Raw genomic sequence first — 7,019 nt, 5'->3', positions numbered from 1 at the left:
TATAACTTAGCTGTCTGTTTGGTTGGTTTATTAAATATACTCTTTTGCAAGCTTTTCATAATCCTTGGCAAATATGCAACCTGCATTTTGCCATTCCCATCTCAAACGAGAAAATCTTCTGATACTGGAAGTCCAAACAATACACACAAGATGCTGGAGGAACTCAGCAGGCCAGGCAGCATCTGTGGAAAAGAGTACAATTGGCATTTTGGGCCGAGATCCTTCTTCATGACTCCTGCTGAAGGGTCTCAACCCAAAACATCGACTGTACTCTTTTCCATAGATGCTGCCTGGGCTGCTGAGTTCCTCCAGAACTTTGTGTGTGTTGATATGCCATTCCCATTCATTTATTTGACTTCTGTTTGTTTTCTATTTTTGCAATTTATTTAAAAAAAATATTCTCCAAACAGTAAAACTAAAACTATTGCTGGAATTTGTAGGTGGCTATTGAAGGTCATCAAATGACATTTTCCTAAAGCCATCTTCTCAGTATAGCCACAGCCACAAATGAGAATTGCTTTCCACTTGCTGAGTGAGGGTATTCAAGGATAGGGAACCAAGCTGGGGAAGTGGAAGGGTCCTGAATCAGCCTTGATTTGACTGAATACTGGAACTAACCAAACAGCTCATTTGATTTCAATTCCCAAATTACTACAGAAAATGAACAACCATGTCATCTTTTACATCCAACAGTGAGACCAAATAGTACCTTGGTTGGCCCTCTTCTGAAAGAATATCGTACTTCAGAATTGCTTAAGTGTGTCTCCCAGGATTTCTTCCCTCTACACAATCTGATATAAGCTCTTAAGTATCCATTGAACATTAATCAATATTGAACTTAGATGTTCAGAGAGCCGTCATGCATTTTGGATAATATTTCTAGTTTATTATTTCTGCAGCTGTCATTTTCCCTGGGTTATTGGAAGACCTTAGATAAGTAAACAAAGCCAACAACTGGAATAATTACACCAGCTCTAGTAATGAATACTAGGGCAGAACATTAGTCCCTGTTTATTTGGTAGATAATTCATGCCTAGAATTTTTTAATCTTTGTAGTGGTTCCTTAAAACTGCTTGTATTATAAATCTTAACATCATTAGTATCAAAACTGTAATATACACTCAGTAGCCTAATATAACTTTATTAGGTACACCTGTACACCTTGTTAATGCAAATATTAAATCAGCCAAACATGGGGCAGCAACTCAATGCATAAAAGCATGCAAACATAATCAAGAGGTTCAGTTGTTCAAGACCAAACATCAGAATGGGGAAGAAATATGATCTAAGTGACTGACTGTGGAATGATTGTTGGCGCCAGATGGGGTGGTTTGAGTATCTCAGAAACTGCTGATCTCCTGGGATTTTCACACACAACGGTCTCTGGAGTTTGCAGAGAATGTAACAAACAAACAAAAAAATCCAATGAGCAGCAGCTCTGTGGGCAAAATCACCTTTTTAATGAGAAAGGTCAGAAGAGAATAGACAGACTGGTTCAAGTTCATCACAAACTCCAACAGCCCTTGATGATCCTGTGATTTCACACTCTGAAGCCAATGTGAGAGCATTCTTTGGTTGGGTGAACCCACGGAAAACATTTGGCTCAGATGGGGTACTTGGCCAAGTACCAAAGATCTGTGCTGATCAACTGGCAGCAATATTCACTGAGATCTTTAACCTCTTGCTTCTGTAGTCTGAGGTACCCACCTGCTTCAAGCAAACTTCAATTATACCAGTGCCTAAGAAAAGTGTGGTGACCTGCCTCAATGACTGTCGTCCAGTAGCATTTACATCCACAGTGATGAAGTGTTTTGAGAGGTTGGTGATGAAACATATCAACTCCAGCCTGAGCAGTGACTTGGATCTGCTCCAATTTGCCTATCAGTAGGTCAACAGCAGATGCTACATTATTGGCTCTTCACTCAACTCTGGAACATCTGGACAATAAAGATGCATACATCAGTATACTATTTATCAACTACAGCTTAGTGTTCAGTACTGTTATCCCCTCAAAACTAATCAATAAGCTTCAAGACTTTGGCCTCAATACCTCCTTGTGCAATTGGATCCTCGATTTCCTCACTTGCAGACTGCAGTCAGTTCAGATTGGCAACAACATCTCTTCCACAATCTCCATCAGCACAGGTACACCACAAGGCTGTGTGCTTAGCCCCCTGCTCCACTCACTTTACACCTATGACTGTGTGGCTAAGCACAGCTCCAATGCCATATTTAAGTTTTTCTTAGGCTAAATCAATGGTGGTGATAAATCAGCATCTAGGAAGGTAGATTGAAAATTTGGCTGAGTGATGCCACAACAACAACCTCTCACTCAATATCAGCAAGACCGAGGAGCTGATTACTGACTTCAGGAGGAGGAAACTGGAGCTCCATGAGCCAGTCCTCATTGGTGGAGCAGGGTGGAGAGAGTCAGCAACTTTAAATTCCCCTGTGTTATCATTTCAGAGGATTTGTCCTGGGTCCAGCACAGTAAAGCCAATACGAAGAAAGCATGGCAGCGCCTCTACTTCCTTAGAAGTTCGAGAAGTTTCGGCATGACATCTGAAACTTTGACAAACTTCTATAGCTATCTGGTGGAGAATATATTGAGTGGTTGCATCCCTTGAAAGGAAAATCCTACAAAAATAGTGGATATGGCCCAGTCCATCAGGGGTAAAGCCCTCCCCACCACTGAGCACATCTACATGGAACAATGTTGCAGGAAAGCAGCATCCATCCTCAGGGACCCCCACCACACAGGTCATGCTCTCTTCTCACTGCTGCCATCAGGAAGAGGAGGTACAGAAATCTCAGGACTCACACCACCAGGTTCAGGAACAGTTATTACCCCACAACCATCAGGCTCATGAACCAGAGGGGATAACTTCACTCAACTTCACTCACCCTATCACTGAACTGTTTCCACAACTTATAGACTCACTTTCCAGAACTCTTCATTTCATGTTCTTGATATTTATTGCTTATTTATTTATTGTATTGTTATTATTTTTTTCTTTTTGTATTTACACTTTTTGTTGTCTTTTGCACACTGATTGTCCACCCTAGTCTTTCATTGATTCTATTATGGTCATTGGATTTATTGAGTATGCCTGCAAGAAAATGAATCTCAGGCTTGTATATGGTGACATGTATGTACTTCAATAATACATTTACTTTGAACTTCGAAGCTGTCAGAAAGGCGACAGTAACTCAAATAACCATGTGTTACAACAGTGGTGTGTAGACAAGCATTTCTGAATGCACATCATACAAAACTTGACATTTTGACTACTTTAATTTGTCAGTAGGCCTGCAACTTCAGCCCTCTTTTATGGACCAAGCCTTTGTGCTATGGAAAACGAGAGGTATAACATGTTTTCATGATTTATTTTTAGATAATTGTTTTATGTCCTTTGAACAGTTGTCCAATAAATATAATTTGTCTAGAACCCATTTTTTTAGATACTTAAAAATTAGAAATTTTTTGAATAATATGTTACAGTCCTTTCTGAATTTATGCCCAATTGATATTACGGAAAAAATTCTAGGTTTGAATCCCTGTCAGAAGGGTTTAGTAGCCGTCATTTATAATATGATCATGAAAATACAACCAGGGATGTCAGATAAAATTGAGAAGGAATGGGAAAAAGAACTTCATTGTCCTTTACCTACAGAGCAGTGGGAGAAAATTTTACAGTTAGTTAACTCCTCTTCTATTTGTGCCAAACATGCCCGAATACAATTCAAGGTTGTACATAGGGCTTATATGTCCAAGGACAAACTTGCTCAATTTTATTCTCATGTTAATTCAATCTGTGACAGACATCACTCTGAAGTTGCCTCATTGGCTCACATGTTTTGGTGTTGCCCTTGTTTGCAAAATTACTGGAAAGATATTTTTGGCATTATTTTAACAGTTTTGAATATTAAATTGCAACCTCATCCTGTTACTGCAATTTTCAGTTACTGCAATAGTGGTTAACAGTTGCTTATCCTCCTCAGCCCGGCGGATGATTGCATTTGTCACATTAATGGCTAGACGATTTATCCTATTGAACTGGAAAGAAATTAATCCCCCAACTGCATTTCAATGGTTTTCCCAAACTATTTCTTGTTTGAGTTTAGAAAAAATTATGTGTCATTTTTGACCCCTCGGTCAAATTTGAAGAAACCTGGAGACCATTTATTCAACATTTTCATATGAGTTAAACTGGCCTTTCCCAAACCTTTTTTTATCATCTTTATTTATTTGGATGGAGGTGCGGCGTTATTGACACTACTGTGTATATTTGATATGATACAATAGCCCATGTCGGTTAGGTTAGTATTTTTTTGTTTTTTTGGGGGGGGATTTTTTTCCATTTTTCCATTTTTTGTAACATACTATGAGTTTGGGAGGTTATTATATTTGGATTATTAACTGTTTGTGTTTGTATTCTAGCCTATCAATTATGTGCTCTCAAGCTCTCTGTACCCAATGCTTTTCTTCTTATGCTTGTTTGAAAACTAATAAAAAGATTTAAAAAGGAAAGGAATGTTCTATGCCTGAACCTAAGGAGCAAACTTTTAATCCAGAGGGTGGTCATTATACGAATTGAGCTGCTAGAGGAAGTAGTTGAGGCAGGTACATTTAAAAGTTATTTGGTCAGATATGTGGATAGAAATGGTTTAAAGGACTGTGGGTCAAACATGGGCAACTGGGGTTGCTTAGATGGGAAATTTGGTTGGGATGGACCAGTTCGCCCACCGGGCCTGTTTCTGCATCAAGTGACTTTATTACTCTAGACCAGGGGTTCCCAACCTGGGGTCCACAGGCTCCTTGCATAATGGTATTGGTCAATGGCATAAAAAAGGTTGGGAACCTCTGCTCTGTAAGATCAGCTACATAAATATTATGACTAAAATCTGGTCAGAGGCTGGGAATACAATGGTAAGTAATTCACCTTCTAACTCCCCAAAATATTTATACCGTATGTAAAACAAAGTTAAGATCAGAATGGAATACCCACCGCTTCCTTGGACGAGTTCAGCTCCAACAACTCTCATGAAACTTAACACCATCAAGGAAAAAGCAATTTTACGCAATTCTCTATCCTAGTGTCCACATCCCCATTACTGGTGCATTAGAACTGCACTCTGCAGCATTCCAAAATGCATGTGTCAATTCACCTAGTCTCCTTTGACAGCATCTCCCAAACACAAGCTGCAGGAAAATACAGCTACATTGCCATTAATGAGTTCCTTACCAGTTACATTTTATCCTCACTAAAAAAACATAGCACCACTTGTTCATTGTTGCAGGGTCTAAACCTGGACCACCACCTCGGTAGAAACTATAGCAGTTTACAAAGGTGGTTTAACACCTGTTGTTGAGAATAATCAGACTTATTCAACAAATGCTGACCTTGCCAGAAGTACCAATGTACCATAAATGAATAAAAAAACAGTGCCTTATCAATATAGCAAAACATTTCAGCACAAAGCTCACTTTATCACCCGGGCTTAAACAACCCCTTACAATGATCAACATTCGCCAAAATTTCTCTACCCTTTCATCTGTTTACAATGCTGAATGCATTGATTCTATAAGTCGACAAATTTCTTAAGAAGAGAAAGAGCAGCCTTGTGTAATTCTAATTCCAAGCATTCATACACAGTGCATTCATTTTCGTAGAAAATACGGTGGGTGATAGAAATCAAAAATAATTAATGAAGCTGCTGAAAATATTCAGCAGGTTACCAGTAAGACTTTCTTGTTCTTCAATGAATGTGTTGGAATCTCTCTGACCAGAGGCAAGAATTTAGAACACAACTGTGCTAAACATGATGTCAATTAATCTACTGAACACAGAACAGTACAGAAATGTTGAATTTGCTTTAGTTTATCCAAAAGATGGTTTGTTGACAAAAGGTAACAGAACATAGAAAATTACAACAGAGTACAGGCCCTATGGCCTACGATGTTCTGCTGACCTTTTAATCTACTTTAAGATCACTTTCACCCCATAGCTTTCCATGTGTCTTTCATCTTTGTGCCTGTCTAAGAGTTTCTTACATGTCTCTAAATTATCTGCCTCTAGCACCACCCATGGTGGTTCAAAATTCAAAAGTTCAAGGTAAATTTATTATCCAATTACGTATATATCACTATAAACAACCCTGCGATGCATTTTCTAGTGGGCACACTCAATAAATCCAATACCCATAATTGAATCAATCCAACAGGGTGGACAGCCAGTGTGCAAAAGACAACAAACTGTGCAAGTACAAAAGGGAGAAAATAATAATAATAAATAAATAAACAAATATATCAAAACGTGGGATGAAGAGTCCTTGAAAGTGAGTTTGTGGGAACAGTTCAATGATGGAACTAGTGAAGTTATCCCCTCTGGTTCAAGAGCCTGATGACTGTTAATAACTGTTCCTGAACCTTAGTGGTTTGAGTCCTGAGGTTCTGGTACTTTCTTCCTGATGGCAGCAGCGAGCCACCACTCTCTGTGTAAAAAAACTACCTCTGATATCACCCCATATTTTTCTCTAATCACCTTAAAATTATGTCCTCTCGTATAATTCATTTCTGCCCTGGGAAAAAGGTGCCGGCCATCTACTCCAACTATTTCTCTTATCATCTTATACGCCTCTATCAGATTACCTCATCCTTCTTTGCTCCAAAGGAAAGCCCTAGCTCTGCTTATAGGCAGTAGAGTTGGAATGCGTATGGACATACAGACACAATAATTAATTCTGAAAAGTAACAAAATTTTATACTAATACTGAGTGGTTTCAGAATAGAACACTACCATAACATGGATGTAAAGGCCAAAATTGGTGGATCAAGGGATTGAAGTTGTCCATGACAATCAAACAGCTTACTTTGTTGTTTCTTTTTGAGTTCAGTTTCACTGTTGGTTATTGTGGAATGAAAACTTGTGACTTCTGAGCATTTCCCCAGTACCATAACCACCATATCTATAACCTCGTGCACTGTCATTAGTCTGCAATATCTATATTTCTGTTGG

The sequence above is a fragment of the Hypanus sabinus genome, chromosome X2, assembly GCF_030144855.1.
Source record: "Hypanus sabinus isolate sHypSab1 chromosome X2, sHypSab1.hap1, whole genome shotgun sequence".
Taxonomy (NCBI): Eukaryota; Metazoa; Chordata; class Chondrichthyes; order Myliobatiformes; family Dasyatidae; genus Hypanus; species Hypanus sabinus.
The sequence above is the reverse complement of the archived record's forward strand: the minus strand, read 5'-3'. Positions refer to the sequence as shown.